General features: G+C 30.8%; 1 long non-coding RNA gene across 1 annotated transcript; it reads right to left on the minus strand.

Moving 5' to 3' along the window:
- Window positions 1-3,648: 3,648 nt before the first annotated feature.
- On the minus strand, window positions 3,649-5,431 carry LOC127733553 (uncharacterized). Its single transcript, XR_007997115.1, has 3 exons — window positions 5,279-5,431; window positions 4,763-4,823; window positions 3,649-3,905 (listed from the first exon to the last, which is right to left on the minus strand). It is a non-coding gene; the product is annotated as an uncharacterized LOC127733553 (long non-coding RNA).
- Window positions 5,432-18,499: the final 13,068 nt, after the last annotated feature.

Raw genomic sequence — 18,499 nt, forward strand, 5'->3', positions numbered from 1 at the left:
CTGAAAATATTTTTAAGTTATTGTCATGGTTATTTTACTTTTATTTAAATGAAAGGGATCCCATGTATATTTCCCGTAATATACTTGTATTGTTTGAGCTTGTGATTTTTGCCATTTGATATATATTAAGGGACTTTCCGTTTTGAATTTTCCTTGGAGTGCAGTATTTTTGTTATTTTACTTTTCAAATTTTGTGGATCACAGTACATCTATGCATAAAAGAACAAATGTTTCTTGTTCATGTTGAATACATAGTGGCAGTATTTCTTGCATACTCAGGACGAAAACAAAATACGTCAATTCTTCAAGGCTTGTTAGCACAAATATAAACTGCCTCTTTTGAAAGAGGATGTGTGAGATAGGGCAGAAATTTTACCTTACAACAGGCCACCAATAATTACAGACATCTTAAGGAGATATTACAAGGATTCTTTAACGTGCAGTGCGTGGCATTTGCCTGCATGAGGCATTGGATTTTACGTTTTCATTCCGATAGGACGTGTCTCGTATCTATACATCCAGCACAACATATAAATTCAAAGCGAGGTTTAAATGAAATTTGAGGAAGGTGAAGAGTAGGCCACGTTAAAATGTGACCTTGCCGAACTATAGCTTTGGTAACTTTTGACCTAAAATAATCTTCAAATATAGAACTGTTCAAAGGTTAGTACGTACACAATAGGACGCTCTATGAAATCGTACCACATGGTTCTATACCTCAAAAGGAAGGTTGGGATTGATTTTGAGGGTAATGGCCCAAACCGTTGAAAAAGAGAGGCGAAAGATACCAGAGTGACATTCAAACTCATAAACTGACAACCCCATGGCTAAAAAAGAAAAAGACCAACAGACAAACAATAGTACACAAAACACAACATCGGAATAAAGGAATTAAGGGGCAAAAAACAAGGATTTTCTGGCATCAAGACAATAACTTAAGGGAGCTACCATTTGATTTTTAGGGGGGGGGGGGGGGGGGGGGGGGGCTAGGATGAAATTTGAAAAAAATAGGCTGGACAGGAGTTTTGAGAAAAAAAAGGCAGTATGAGATTATTTGCAAAAAAAAAAAAAAGGCAGGATGACAATTTAGTTTAATAAAAAAAGTCAGGATAAACTAAAAAAAAAAGGCAGGACCGAATAGAGGGAAAAATAAAAAGGCAGGACAAAATTTTCGATCCTAGCCCCCCATAAAAATCAAATGGTAGCTCCCCAAGTATAAGTCTATGAAATTATACCACTAGGTTCCATACCAAAACTGAAAAGTTGGGATTAATTTTGGGGATTATGGCCCTGACCGTTTATGAATAAGGACCAAAAATAATACTTTTCTAATACTTTGTATAAATTGCTTAATTACTGTCAATTCAGAAATAATTGCGAACTTTTTATTAATGCAAATAATCCAACTGATTGAGTATCACAATAATAAGAACTTGTATTCTTATATCTGATACAAAGATATGTATGCAGATTTTCATGAAATAACAATAATTAATCTCGCATTTTTGTCCATTTTAAAAAAAATTGCAATAATTTCTGAATTTACAGTATTTCTTGACCAATTTGAATGGGGACCCCGGGTTTAATTCCAAGTCTTGAATTCTTGGGGTCTTTATAATGCTGAATCTAACCATGTCTTTAGATTTTGGATTTTGGGCTCACTATCAAATTGGTTTACTATCAAATTGGTTCACATTGAGGTCCAAGGGGTCCAAAATTAAGCTTTGTTTGATTTCATCAATAATTGAATTCTTTGATATGCTGAATCTAACCATGCATTTATATTTTGGATATTGGACCATAATAAGTAAATGTCCAATTTCAAATTTTTAAGTTCTTAGACCACATTCATTCTAATTTTTTTGTCAGAAACCTATGTATGCTGTGTCAAATATTTCATCACAATCAAAATTCTGAGCTGTATCATACTAGTGCCCTAAGTGTTCAGGTCGTATCAAGCTGCGCCCTGTGGAACATATTATTTTTAAACAAACCTATCCATATCAAACACCATAATCTTCAACAGACACACTGTGTTTCACTGTGCCAACATGCAAAACTTTTATTGCGTACCAAAGGATACTTTTCCGCAGATTCACTCGAAAGTTACCTGTCGATTTAAACTTTTGTAAGTTCTTTTGTCCCATCTAATAAAAACAATAGCTATTGTTCTCTGTGCAGTTTATTCACTGGGACCTTTAAATTTCTTCTAAGAGAAATCTATCACTCATTGATTAATTTACCCGAGTTAAAAAGTGATCTTCTAAATTGATGAAAATACATGTATTATTACTCACAGAACTGCATGTGATGTTGTATTATTCTTCAATATATATAATATATTTTCAATCTGTTTAATATAACACCGATTTAATCATATGACAAAAATTTTATCATTGTTCCTATTGAAATTTGCAATTTTTGTGTGTTTGTTATACGCCCGTCAAAATTTTGACGGGACGTATTATGGTATACAAATGTCCGGCGTCCACATGTCCCACCTCAACTTGAGAACAACTTATCCAAATTTCATGAAACTTAATATAGTTGTTTCTTATGATGGTCAAACGATCTGTATACTTTTTGATGAAAATAAGATTAAAATTTTTTGAGATACGGAACTTTGTGTAACTAAAACAGGGGTATGTATTTTTCACGTCGCGCCGTATCTCAAAAACGATTTACGATTATTACTTAAAACTTTACACACTTCTTAATTATATTAATCTAAAGATCTGTATACACTTTTTGGTGATGATTCAAAATTTTATTTTAGAGTTATTGATTTTTTTATTAAAAAAAAGGGGAGTTTTCACATGTCGCGCCGTATCTCAGAAACTATTTATGATTATTGCATAAAACCTCACACACAAGACGACGAGCATATCATGCGCTCATGGCGCAGCTGTTTTAGTTATAGAATACATTTAAGAAGGCCTTGATCTAAACATCGTCATTTTCTAGTTCTTATTTGTCAAACACACAAAAAGACAAATTTTAATAGGAACAATGTTGAAAATTTTGTCATAAATCAACTTTTAAATTTTGAATAAGTGTTAATTATATTGAACAAATTGAAAATGTATTATTGATATTGAATAAATACAACATCACATGCGTTTTTGTGAGTCCTTATTTAGTATTGGTACATGTATTTTCACCATTGAAATTTTGATTTTTTGTTCAGGTAAATTAATCAATGAGTGGTAGATTTCTCTTAGAAGAAATTTAAAGGTCCCAGTGAAATAACTCCACAGAGAACAATAGCTATTATATTTATTAGATGGGACAAAAGAACTTACAAAAGTTTAAATCGACAGGTAACTTTCAAGTGAATCTGTGGAAAATATCATTTGGTTCACAATAATGACGTCTGTAAACTGATGAAAGTCTAATGGATGCTTTGTAAAACAGTACACTGGTACTTCTCAAATAACAACTATTATACAATTTTGTTTATTATAAAGCAAAATACAATGTATAATAATATCATGCATATATAAATAATGAAAACATATTTATACTGTAAATTCAAAAAAACTTTGCAAGCATTTATTTAAATTAATTATTGTCATTAAGAACATGTTGCAAATAAATAATGCATCAAAATTTAAAATGTAATTTTATTTTTGCAAAATCTATCTCGGTGTAGCAATTTTCAGTAAAAAAAATATATCAAAAATCTGTGTATTTTCAATAATTGGAAAATAAATAACAGCATTAAAAAACAAAAATTTGTGAGTTTACAGTAAATGGAAAATAAATAATAGCATTAAAAAATTAATCATTTGGCTTTCAGAATTATCACTTAAGGATTTTAATAAACAAAAATGCAACATATATGTGGTTTGCATGATTATTATTGTCCACAGGATTGAACACACAAGGCAGCAGCAGGAACACACCTGTAAAAGAAATAAAATAATATTTCATTTGTTGACAATTCAAAGTTATTAAGTAATGTTAAAATATATGAATTAGGTAATGTTTAAATATTTGAGTGGCAATTTTTCTTTTAAATAGACAGATATTGTTGTATGTAAAAATACTTGTTTTCTATTCAAATTTATTGATTTACCAAAAAATATTGCAATAGAAATCGTGCAGCTAAATTTGCTATAAAATGGAAAGCAATCTTAATATACCAATTTTGATTTTCAAGGTGTTAAAATTACTATTACCGGTATCGCATTAATCATTCATTGAGTTTCAGACAATTGCAGAAGTTATTAAGCTGAAAATTTGAAAAATGTACATACATGGTAAAATAATTCAGGCTATTTTGATAAACTTTCATTGTTTAGTTCAAGTTTTATGACATTTACTTTGTTTTCTCCATATATTGACTGAAGAAATGAATTCTTTGGAAATTTGTATTGAAAGAAATACAAAACTGAATAAGAAGCAAAGTTTAATATAATTAAGACATCTTATATTTGTAACAGCACTTGCAAATGACTGTGAGGGTATCTCCCCTTTACAAGTAAACAAAATTCTATATTATCATAAAAACAGTGATTCTCTTTATGATTCAGTACATGGTCATTTGACAAAAGTTTAAAGATGGAATAAGTGAAAGTAGTTAAAAAGGACTATAAACCTTCTCAACTATAAAAATATCTGTTTACATCTATTAAGGTAACAGTAGAAAATATCAAGACGATATAAATTGCAAACAATAAAGATTTATAGAAAGTTAAACTGTCCACAAGATTTCATCAATTGATTAAATTTGTATGTGGATGAATAAATATATTCTCACCTTGAAACAGATCCAAATGCTACCCCAGCCAGTATCCCTATGGACAAGCTGTGATGCTAACCTGTAATACAAAGTTGAATCAGTTATTTAAACTCCTCAAAATAATCTACTGTGGATTCAGATATTTTAATGGGCATTGAGGGAAAATCGAATTTCTGTGGATTCATTTAATATTCAACAATCATGGGGATTGAGGAAAAATTGGATTCTGTGGATATTTGATTGAAAGTCGATTGATAGAAAATTGGTACTTCGTTGTTGAACATTTAAAATTTGTGGTTCACTATTACTCACGAAATCTAGTGGGTATTCAGTTTAAAACTTGACAAATAGAAAAAAAAGTCAAAAACAATTTCTCTTTTCTAAGCTTGGCAGTATTTTTACCATTTTGGACAATCATATACCCTCTTTCCTCTGGAGCTGAATATCTCCATGTAATTCAATCTTTTCTGATACCTGAACCATTATTAAATTGATATCAAACACTAATAGATTAAAAAAAGTTTGTATACCTACCAACATGTTAGCAGTATCAGATCTCCAATTCTTACTCCCAACACCATGAAATCATTGTCATTACATCAGCCTATAAACAAATAATAAAATAAATGGAGAATGTGTCTATGGGCCACAGATGCCCCCGCTTGTAAATATGCACGAGTCAACTTCCACATAGATCGTTTTGTGGTCATAAGCATTGTGTATAAGTTCATAACATTTGGTTGAGGCAAACTAAAGTTAGAGAATGGAAACCAATTTTTGAGATGGACGGGACAGACAGACGGACAAGGGTAACACTTAATGCCCCCTCCAATACGGCAAAGGCATAAAAATATACTTGTTTGATTTATTCCTTTTACATATCAATCCTAGCACGAAAGATTTCTTTAACAAAACAGTATATTAATAACATATACTTGTTTAAGAAAACTATCGGTGCTTCAATTGATCTGTTATATTTTCACAGCAATATGGCATTATAGCCGTGAGAATATAACATTGTAAACCAATGATCTTATGTTGTGCTGAACACCACTGTCCCAGGTTAGGGCAGGGTTGAGCGCTCACAAACATGTTTAACATCGCCACATTCTTTATGCGCCTGTCCCCTGTCAGGAGCCTGTAGTTCAGTGGTTGTATTTGGTTCATGTATGTCATAATTCTATTGAATTGTTTCCCATTTTTTCAGGTCGGGGCCTTTTACAGTGGACTATACGGTATGGGTTTTTCTCATTGTTGAAGCTGTTTGGTTGTCTATAATTTATGTCATCCACTTCATTTAAACTTTGGTGGATAGTTGTCTCATTGGCAATAATACGACATCTCCTTATATTTATAAAGGTTTATTGTAACCTATAACGATACTGATTACATATTTTTTCAATCCTCAGGGCACATTATTTTCCCTATATTTTTTTTATAGTATAATGAACATATCTTTTGATTCAAAAACAGAATTTTAAACCTACTTATATCTAAGCTGTAGTAGGCCTAGGCCACCAAGCCTTACTCCAAATACCATGAAACATGTCCCAGAAATAACCTAAAAGGAACTAGATATCATTGAGATGGGAGCCATCTCTGTGGGCCCTGCTGTGAATAATGTGTGGTAAAAAATTTGTATCTTTATCATTGGATATGGGGTTGTCAACTGAAACCAAAGTTTTTGACTTTGACCTTTGACCTAGGAAGTTGTACATAAATTATGACACACGTGACACCCTCTGGTGTTGGTTTATATAAATGTCAAGTATAAATTTTGAAATCATAACGGTTCTCAAGATATAGAGTGGACACGATCTTTACCATAGGACATGGGGTTGTCAACTAAAACCAAAGTTTTTTTACCTTGACCTTGACCTTTGACCTAGGAAGTTGTACATACATTATGAAACATCCTCTGGTGTTGGTTAATATACATGTCAAGTATAAACTTTGAAATCATAACGGTTCTCTAGATATAGAGCTAACACAATTTGTTACGGACGGACTGACGAACAGAAGGACGGACAGACTGATCACTATAGGGCATCCACCATTTGGCGGGGCCCTAATTAAAATTGACACAAATTATATATTTTTCCAATTTAACTAAACTATCATCCTTAAACTTTATAAAAGTTTTTTCGTTTCTTACTACCCAATAATATAGCATCAGTCCTGTCTGTGTAGGAATTTAAGAGCTGGAAAAAGGTTTGATTTCCAACTGCACAAAAATTATCAAAGTAATCTCCCATTGAATGAAACATTATTGTTTTGTTTGTTGTACTTGTCTCCCCGTAAATCTAAAATGGCCCAAGAACACAGTTATTTCGTAGTGCATTTCTTTTGGACAATAAATGATTACTAAAAAAATCCTACCTGTGCTTTCTCAATAATATTTTTAGTGTGGTGTACTACTTTTGGGACAAATTATATCAAAATTATAGAAAACTTCATCAGCTCTAACTCAATATATGTACAATTTTATGTTAAGGGGTCTTGAATTCTTTTGACAGCTTCCGAAATACTAATTTTTAACCTTTTTTAGCTGGACCAAATCACTATTTTAAAATTCATGACCCAAATTTTTTTAGTGTAATTTCATCCCCCTACTTGCTATTTGAGGCATAAAACATGGAAGAAATAAATTTGTAAAGGGTATTAAAAAAAATTGCAAGTAACACTCTGTCCACACTAGACTGTATTTGTAGACAACGAAAATCAAAGGACGATAACTGTTCCTGGACAAAATAATTTGATATTATAATTGTTTTCATATACCTCGTAACTTATTATAAAATATATGAAAATGGTAAATGAACTCGCTATTGGTGTTATGAATGAGAAAGATAAAAATAATCATATTGTTTGTTGTCTTGTGTACTTTTTTTTTTTACTCATACTTAAATGTTATTGGATGTTAAGTATAATGCAGAGTATAATGTATACAAGCTGAAGCCCCGCCTATCTATTGATTGCAGATGTCAATCTTAACTACAATGCTTGAGCAAACATTTATACAAGCAAAGCAAGCAAGCCAACCAAATCTTTAAACTACAAGCATTAGGAAAATAGCTCTTAAGGGTTTCTTTGTTGTATACAAAGTATATTTGACATTTTCGCTCTCTTATCTATTTTTCTTCTTCTTTAATGGGGAAGTCAGAAAGAAACAATCAATTAAACAATCTACTTGCCTAAATTTCTTCAAGTCTTTCACTTTCTGCTGGTTTTTTCTGCTCTCCTTGGTATAATTGGAAATAAAAGAAAGTTATTATTATTCAAAATCTACAGAAATCACAACATTTTTATACATAATTTACCAAAAAATCAACCATATAGACAATAGTTGAAAGTTTTCATTAGATATACACAATTTTCTGTATACCTTTGGCAAAACACATCACTTAGTTTTGGAGAAGTTCTGATTCCTTCTCAAGCTTAAAGTTTTAATCATTTTCTAATTTTTAAAACTTGTCTGTGAACTTATTAAAAACAGAAATATTTTCCTAATGCTTGTAGTTTAAAGGGTTGGTTGGCTTGCTTGCTCTGTTTGTATAAATGTTTCCTCAAGCATTGTAATTAAGATTGACATCTGCAATCAATAGATAGGTGGGGCTTCAGCTTGTATACATTATACTCATACTTAAATGTTATTGGATGTTAAGTATAATGCAGAGTATAACGTGTACAAGCTGAAGCCCAGCCTATCTATTGATTGCAGATGTCAATCTTAACTACAATGCTTGAGCAAACATTTATACAAGCAAAGCAAGCAAGCCAACCAAATCTTTAAACTACAAGCATTAGGAAAATAGCTCTTAAGGGTTTCTTTGTTGTATACAAAGTATATTTGACATTTTCGCTCTCTTATCTATTTTTCTTCTTCTTTAATGGGGAAGTCAGAAAGAAACAATCAATTAAACAATCTACTTGCCTAAATTTCTTCAAGTCTTTCACTTTCTGCTGGTTTTTTCTGCTCTCCTTGGTATAATTGGAAATAAAAGAAAGTTATTATTATTCAAAATCTACAGAAATCACAACATTCTTATACATAATTTAGCAAAAAATCAACCATATAGACAATAGTTGAAAGTTTTCATTAGATATACACAATTTTCTGTATACCTTTGGCAAAACACATCACTTAGTTTTGGAGAAGTTCTGATTCCTTCTCAAGCTTAAAGTTTTAATCATTTTCTAATTTTTAAAACTTGTCTGTGAACTTATTAAAAACAGAAATATTTTCCTAATGCTTGTAGTTTAAAGGGTTGGTTGGCTTGCTTGCTTTGTTTGTATAAATGTTTGCTCAAGCATTGTAATTAAGATTGACAGCTGCAATCAATAGATAGGTGGGGCTTCAGCTTGTATACATTATACTCATACTTAAATGTTATTGGATGTTAAGTATAATGCAGAGTATAACGTATACAAGCTGAAGCCCCGCCTATCTATTGATTGCAGATGTCAATCTTAACTACAATGCTTGAGCAAACATTTATACAAGCAAAGCAAGCGAGCCAACCAAATCTTTAAACTACAAGCATTAGGAAAATAGCTCTTAAGGGTTTCTTTGTTGTATACAAAGTATATTTGACATTTTCGCTCTCTTATCTATTTTTCTTCTTCTTTAATGGGGAAGTCAGAAAGAAACAATCAATTAAACAATCTACTTGCCTAAATTTCTTCAAGTCTTTCACTTTCTGCTGTTTTTTCTGCTCTCCTTGGTATAATTGGAAATAAAAGAAAGTTATTATTATTCAGAATCTACAGAAATCACAATATTTTTATATATAATTTACCAAAAAATCAACCATATAGACAATAGTTGAAAGTTTTCATTAGATATACACAATTTACTGTATACCTTTGGCAAAATACATCACTTAGTTTTGTAGAAGTTCTGATTCCTTCTCAAGCTTAAAGTTTTAATCATTTTCTAATTGTTAAAACTTGTCTGTGAACTTATGAAAAACAGCAATATTTTCTTAATGCTTGTAGTTTAAAGGGTTGGTTGGCTTGCTTGCTTTGTTTGTATAAATGTTTGCTCAAGCATTGTAATTAAGATTGACATCTGCAATCAATAGATAGGTGGGGCTTCAGCTTGTATACATTATACTCATACCTAAATGTTATTGGATGTTAAGTATAATGCAGAGTATAATGTATACAAGCTGAAGCCCCGCCTATCTATTGATTGCAGATGTCAATCTTAACTACAATGCTTGAGCAAACATTTATACAAGCAAAGCAAGCAAGCCAACCAAATCTTTAAACTACAAGCATTAGGAAAATAGCTCTTAAGGGTTTCTTTGTTGTATACAAAGTATATTTGACATTTTCGCTCTCTTATCTATTTTTCTTCTTCTTTAATGGGGAAGTCAGAAAGAAACAATCAATTAAACAATCTACTTGCCTAAATTTCTTCAAGTCTTTCACTTTCTGCTGGTTTTTTCTGCTCTCCTTGGTATAATTGGAAATAAAAGAAAGTTATTATTATTCAAAATCTACAGAAATCACAACATTTTTATACATAATTTACCAAAAAATCAACCATATAGACAATAGTTGAAAGTTTTCATTAGATATACACAATTTTCTGTATACCTTTGGCAAAACACATCACTTAGTTTTGGAGAAGTTCTGATTCCTTCTCAAGCTTAAAGTTTTAATCATTTTCTAATTTTTAAAATTTGTCTGTGAACTTATTAAAAACAGAAATATTTTCCTAATGCTTGTAGTTTAAAGGGTTGGTTGGCTTGCTTGCTTTGTTTGTATAAATGTTTGCTCAAGCATTGTAATTAAGATTGACATCTGCAATCAATAGATAGGTGGGGCTTCAGCTTGTATACATTATACTCATACTTAAATGTTATTGGATGTTAAGTATAATGCAGAGTATAACGTATACAAGCTGAAGCCCCGCCTATCTATTGATTGCAGATGTCAATCTTAACTACAATGCTTGAGCAAACATTTATACAAGCAAAGCAAGCGAGCCAACCAAATCTTTAAACTACAAGCATTAGGAAAATAGCTCTTAAGGGTTTCTTTGTTGTATACAAAGTATATTTGACATTTTCGCTCTCTTATCTATTTTTCTTCTTCTTTAATGGGGAAGTCAGAAAGAAACAATCAATTAAACAATCTACTTGCCTAAATTTCTTCAAGTCTTTCACTTTCTGTTGGTTTTTTCTGCTCTCCTTGGTATAATTGGAAATAAAAGAAAGTTATTATTATTCAAAATCTACAGAAATCACAACATTTTTATACATAATTTACCAAAAAATCAACCATATAGACAATAGTTGAAAGTTTTCATTAGATATACACAATTTTCTGTATACCTTTGGCAAAACACATCACTTAGTTTTGGAGAAGTTCTGATTCCTTCTCAAGCTTAAAGTTTTAATCATTTTCTAATTTTTAAAACTTGTCTGTGAACTTATTAAAAACAGAAATATTTTCCTAATGCTTGTAGTTTAAAGGGTTGGTTGGCTTGCTTGCTTTGTTTGTACAAATGTTTGCTCAAGCATTGTAATTAAGATTGACATCTGCAATCAATAGATAGGTGGGGCTTCAGCTTGTATACATTATACTCATACTTAAATGTTATTGGATGTTAAGTATAATGCAGAGTATAATGTATACAAGCTGAAGCCCCGCCTATCTATTGATTGCAGATGTCAATCTTAACTACAATGCTTGAGCAAACATTTATACAAGCAAAGCAAGCAAGCCAACCAAATCTTTAAACTACAAGCATAAGGAAAATAGCTCTTAAGGGTTTCTTTGTTGTATACAAAGTATATTTGACATTTTCGCTCTCTTATCTATTTTTCTTCTTCTTTAATGGGGAAGTCAGAAAGAAACAATCAATTAAACAATCTACTTGCCTAAATTTCTTTAAGTCTTTCACTTTCTGCTGGTTTTTCTGCTTTCCTTGGTATAATTGGAAATAAAAGAAAGTTATTCTTATTGAGAATCTACAGAAATCACAACATTTTTATATATAATTTACCAAAAAATCAACCATATAGACAATAGTTGAAAGTTTTCATTAGATATACACAATTTACTGTATACCTTTGGCAAAATACATCACTTAGTTTTGTAGAAGTTCTGATTCCTTCTCAAGCTTAAAGTTTTAATCATTTTCTAATTGTTAAAACTTGTCTGTGAACTTATGAAAAACAGAAATATTTTCCTAATGCTTGTAGTTTAAAGGGTTGGTTGGCTTGCTTGCTTTGTTTGTATAAATGTTTGCTCAAGCATTGTAATTAAGATTGACATCTGCAATCAAAAGATAGGTGGGGCTTCAGCTTGTATACATTATACTCATACTTAAATGTTATTGGATGTTAAGTATAATGCAGAGTATAATGTATACAAGCTGAAGCCCCGCCTATCTATTGATTGTAGATGTCAATCTTAACTACAATGCTTGAGCAAACATTTATACAAGCAAAGCAAGCAAGTCAACCAAATCTTTAAACTACAAGCATTAGGAAAATAGCTCTTAAGGGTTTCTTTGTTGTATACAAAGTATATTTGACATTTTTGCTCTCTTATCTTTTTTTCTTCTTCTTTAATGGGGAAGTCAGAAAGAAACAATCAATTAAACAATCTACTTGCCTAAATTTCTTCAAGTCTTTCACTTTCTGCTGGTTATTTCTGCTCTCCTTGGTATAATTGGAAATAAAAGAAAGTTATTATTATTCAAAATCTACAGAAATCACAACATTCTTATACATAATTTAGCAAAAAATCAACCATATAGACAATAGTTGAAAGTTTTCATTAGATATACACAATTTTCTGTATACCTTTGGCAAAACACATCACTTAGTTTTGGAGAAGTTCTGATTCCTTCTCAAGCTTAAAGTTTTAATCATTTTCTAATTTTTAAAACTTGTCTGTGAACTTATTAAAAACAGAAATATTTTCCTAATGCTTGTAGTTTAAAGGGTTGGTTGGCTTGCTTGCTTTGTTTGTATAAATGTTTGCTCAAGCATTGTAATTAAGATTGACATCTGCAATCAATAGATAGGTGGGGCTTCAGCTTGTATACATTATACTCATACTTAAATGTTATTGGATGTTAAGTATAATGCAGAGTATAACGTATACAAGCTGAAGCCCCGCCTATCTATTGATTGCAGATGTCAATCTTAACTACAATGCTTGAGCAAACATTTATACAAGCAAAGCAAGCGAGCCAACCAAATCTTTAAACTACAAGCATTAGGAAAATAGCTCTTAAGGGTTTCTTTGTTGTATACAAAGTATATTTGACATTTTCGCTCTCTTATCTATTTTTCTTCTTCTTTAATGGGGAAGTCAGAAAGAAACAATCAATTAAACAATCTACTTGCCTAAATTTCTTCAAGTCTTTCACTTTCTGTTGGTTTTTTCTGCTCTCCTTGGTATAATTGGAAATAAAAGAAAGTTATTATTATTCAAAATCTACAGAAATCACAACATTTTTATACATAATTTACCAAAAAATCAACCATATAGACAATAGTTGAAAGTTTTCATTAGATATACACAATTTTCTGTATACCTTTGGCAAAACACATCACTTAGTTTTGGAGAAGTTCTGATTCCTTCTCAAGCTTAAAGTTTTAATCATTTTCTAATTTTTAAAACTTGTCTGTGAACTTATTAAAAACAGAAATATTTTCCTAATGCTTGTAGTTTAAAGGGTTGGTTGGCTTGCTTGCTTTGTTTGTACAAATGTTTGCTCAAGCATTGTAATTAAGATTGACATCTGCAATCAATAGATAGGTGGGGCTTCAGCTTGTATACATTATACTCATACTTAAATGTTATTGGATGTTAAGTATAATGCAGAGTATAATGTATACAAGCTGAAGCCCCGCCTATCTATTGATTGCAGATGTCAATCTTAACTACAATGCTTGAGCAAACATTTATACAAGCAAAGCAAGCAAGCCAACCAAATCTTTAAACTACAAGCATTAGGAAAATAGCTCTTAAGGGTTTCTTTGTTGTATACAAAGTATATTTGACATTTTCGCTCTCTTATCTATTTTTCTTCTTCTTTAATGGGGAAGTCAGAAAGAAACAATCAATTAAACAATCTACTTGCCTAAATTTCTTCAAGTCTTTCACTTTCTGCTGGTTTTTCTGCTTTCCTTGGTATAATTGGAAATAAAAGAAAGTTATTCTTATTGAGAATCTACAGAAATCACAACATTTTTATATATAATTTACCAAAAAATCAACCATATAGACAATAGTTGAAAGTTTTCATTAGATATACACAATTTACTGTATACCTTTGGCAAAATACATCACTTAGTTTTGTAGAAGTTCTGATTCCTTCTCAAGCTTAAAGTTTTAATCATTTTCTAATTGTTAAAACTTGTCTGTGAACTTATGAAAAACAGAAATATTTTCCTAATGCTTGTAGTTTAAAGGGTTGGTTGGCTTGCTTGCTTTGTTTGTATAAATGTTTGCTCAAGCATTGTAATTAAGATTGACATCTGCAATCAATAGATAGGTGGGGCTTCAGCTTGTATACATTATACTCATACTTAAATGTTATTGGATGTTAAGTATAATGCAGAGTATAATGTATACAAGCTGAAGCCCCGCCTATCTATTGATTGTAGATGTCAATCTTAACTACAATGCTTGAGCAAACATTTATACAAGCAAAGCAAGCAAGTCAACCAAATCTTTAAACTACAAGCATTAGGAAAATAGCTCTTAAGGGTTTCTTTGTTGTATACAAAGTATATTTGACATTTTCGCTCTCTTATCTATTTTTCTTCTTCTTTAATGGGGAAGTCAGAAAGAAACAATCAATTAAACAATCTACTTGCCTAAATTTCTTCAAGTCTTTCACTTTCTGCTGGTTTTTCTGCTTTCCTTGGTATAATTGGAAATAAAAGAAAGTTATTCTTATTGAGAATCTACAGAAATCACAACATTTTTATATATAATTTACCAAAAAATCAACCATATAGACAATAGTTGAAAGTTTTCATTAGATATACACAATTTACCGTATACCTTTGGCAAAATACATCACTTAGTTTTGTAGAAGTTCTGATTCCTTCTCAAGCTTAAAGTTTTAATCATTTTCTAATTGTTAAAACTTGTCTGTGAACTTATGAAAAACAGAAATATTTTCCTAATGCTTGTAGTTTAAAGGGTTGGTTGGCTTGCTTGCTTTGTTTGTATAAATGTTTGCTCAAGCATTGTAATTAAGATTGACATCTGCAATCAATAGATAGGTGGGGCTTCAGCTTGTATACATTATACTCATACTTAAATGTTATTGGATGTTAAGTATAATGCAGAGTATAATGTATACAAGCTGAAGCCCCGCCTATCTATTGATTGTAGATGTCAATCTTAACTACAATGCTTGAGCAAACATTTATACAAGCAAAGCAAGCAAGTCAACCAAATCTTTAAACTACAAGCATTAGGAAAATAGCTCTTAAGGGTTTCTTTGTTGTATACAAAGTATATTTGACATTTTTGCTCTCTTATCTTTTTTTCTTCTTCTTTAATGGGGAAGTCAGAAAGAAACAATCAATTAAACAATCTACTTGCCTAAATTTCTTCAAGTCTTTCACTTTCTGCTGGTTATTTCTGCTCTCCTTGGTATAATTGGAAATAAAAGAAAGTTATTATTATTCAAAATCTACAGAAATCACAACATTCTTATACATAATTTAGCAAAAAATCAACCATATAGACAATAGTTGAAAGTTTTCATTAGATATACACAATTTTCTGTATACCTTTGGCAAAACACATCACTTAGTTTTGGAGAAGTTCTGATTCCTTCTCAAGCTTAAAGTTTTAATCATTTTCTAATTTTTAAAACTTGTCTGTGAACTTATTAAAAACAGAAATATTTTCCTAATGCTTGTAGTTTAAAGGGTTGGTTGGCTTGCTTGCTTTGTTTGTATAAATGTTTGCTCAAGCATTGTAATTAAGATTGACATCTGCAATCAATAGATAGGTGGGGCTTCAGCTTGTATACATTATACTCATACTTAAATGTTATTGGATGTTAAGTATAATGCAGAGTATAATGTATACAAGCTGAAGCCCCGCCTATCTATTGATTGCAGATGTCAATCTTAACTACAATGCTTGAGCAAACATTTATACAAGCAAAGCAAGCAAGCCAACCAAATCTTTAAACTACAAGCATTAGGAAAATAGCTCTTAAGGGTTTCTTTGTTGTATACAAAGTATATTTGACATTTTCGCTCTCTTATCTATTTTTCTTCTTCTTTAATGGGGAAGTCAGAAAGAAACAATCAATTAAACAATCTACTTGCCTAAATTTCTTCAAGTCTTTCACTTTCTGCTGGTTTTTCTGCTTTCCTTGGTATAATTGGAAATAAAAGAAAGTTATTCTTATTGAGAATCTACAGAAATCACAACATTTTTATATATAATTTACCAAAAAATCAACCATATAGACAATAGTTGAAAGTTTTCATTAGATATACACAATTTACTGTATACCTTTGGCAAAATACATCACTTAGTTTTGTAGAAGTTCTGATTCCTTCTCAAGCTTAAAGTTTTAATCATTTTCTAATTGTTAAAACTTGTCTGTGAACTTATGAAAAACAGAAATATTTTCCTAATGCTTGTAGTTTAAAGGGTTGGTTGGCTTGCTTGCTTTGTTTGTATAAATGTTTGCTCAAGCATTGTAATTAAGATTGACATCTGCAATCAATAGATAGGTGGGGCTTCAGCTTGTATACATTATACTCATACTTAAATGTTATTGGATGTTAAGTATAATGCAGAGTATAATGTATACAAGCTGAAGCCCCGCCTATCTATTGATTGCAGATGTCAATCTTAACTACAATGCTTGAGCAAACATTTATACAAGCAAAGCAAGCAAGCCAACCAAATCTTTAAACTACAAGCATTAGGAAAATAGCTCTTAAGGGTTTCTTTGTTGTATACAAAGTATATTTGACATTTTCGCTCTCTTATCTATTTTTCTTCTTCTTTAATGGGGAAGTCAGAAAGAAACAATCAATTAAACAATCTACTTGCCTAAATTTCTTCAAGTCTTTCACTTTCTGCTGGTTTTTTCTGCTCTCCTTGGTATAATTGGAAATAAAAGAAAGTTATTATTATTCAAAATCTACAGAAATCACAACATTTTTATACATAATTTACCAAAAAATCAACCATATAGACAATAGTTGAAAGTTTTCATTAGATATACACAATTTTCTGTATACCTTTGGCAAAACACATCACTTAGTTTTGGAGAAGTTCTGATTCCTTCTCAAGCTTAAAGTTTTAATCATTTTCTAATTTTTAAAACTTGTCTGTGAACTTATTAAAAACAGAAATATTTTCCTAATGCTTGTAGTTTAAAGGGTTGGTTGGCTTGCTTTCTTTGTTTGTATAAATGTTTGCTCAAGCATTGTAATTAAGATTGACATCTGCAATCAATAGATAGGTGGGGCTTCAGCTTGTATACATTATACTCATACTTAAATGTTATTGGATGTTAAGTATAATGCAGAGTATAACGAATACAAGCTGAAGCCCCGCCTATCTATTGATTGCAGATGTCAATCTTAACTACAATGCTTGAGCAAACATTTATACAAGCAAAGCAAGCAAGCCAACCAAATCTTTAAACTACAAGCATTAGGAAAATAGCTCTTAAGGGTTTCTTTGTTGTATACAAAGTATATTTGACATTTTCGCTCTCTTATCTATTTTTCTTCTTCTTTAATGGGGAAGTCAGAAAGAAACAATCAATTAAACAATCTACTTGCCTAAATTTCTTCAAGTCTTTCACTTTCTGCTGTTTTTTCTGCTCTCCTTGGTATAATTGGAAATAAAAGAAAGTTATTATTATTCAGAATCTACAGAAATCACAACATTTTTATATATAATTTACCAAAAAATCAACCATATAGACAATAGTTGAAAGTTTTCATTAGATATACACAATTTACTGTATACCTTTGGCAAAATACATCACTTAGTTTTGTAGAAGTTCTGATTCCTTCTCAAGCTTAAAGTTTTAATCATTTTCTAATTGTTAAAACTTGTCTGTGAACTTATGAAAAACAGCAATATTTTCTTAATGCTTGTAGTTTAAAGGGTTGGTTGGCTTGCTTGCTTTGTTTGTATAAATGTTTGCTCAAGCATTGTAATTAAGATTGACATCTGCAATCAATAGATAGGTGGGGCTTCAGCTTGTATACATTATACTCATACTTAAATGTTATTGGATGTTAAGTATAATGCAGAGTATAACGTATACAAGCTGAAGCCCCGCCTATCTATTGATTGCAGATGTCAATCTTAACTACAATGCTTGAGCAAACATTTATACAAGCAAAGCAAGCGAGCCAACCAAATCTTTAAACTACAAGCATTAGGAAAATAGCTCTTAAGGGTTTCTTTGTTGTATACAAAGTATATTTGACATTTTCGCTCTCTTATCTATTTTTCTTCTTCTTTAATGGGGAAGTCAGATAGAAACAATCAATTAAACAATCTACTTGCCTAAATTTCTTCAAGTCTTTCACTTTCTGCTGGTTTTTCTGCTTTCCTTGGTATAATTGGAAATAAAAGAAAGTTATTCTTATTGAGAATCTACAGAAATCACAACATTTTTATATATAATTTACCAAAAAATCAACCATATAGACAATAGTTGAAAGTTTTCATTAGATATACACAATTTACTGTATACCTTTGGCAAAATACATC

The sequence above is a fragment of the Mytilus californianus genome, unplaced genomic scaffold (genome assembly GCF_021869535.1).
Source record: "Mytilus californianus isolate M0D057914Y unplaced genomic scaffold, xbMytCali1.0.p SCAF_3, whole genome shotgun sequence".
NCBI classification, from domain to species: Eukaryota; Metazoa; Mollusca; class Bivalvia; order Mytilida; family Mytilidae; genus Mytilus; species Mytilus californianus.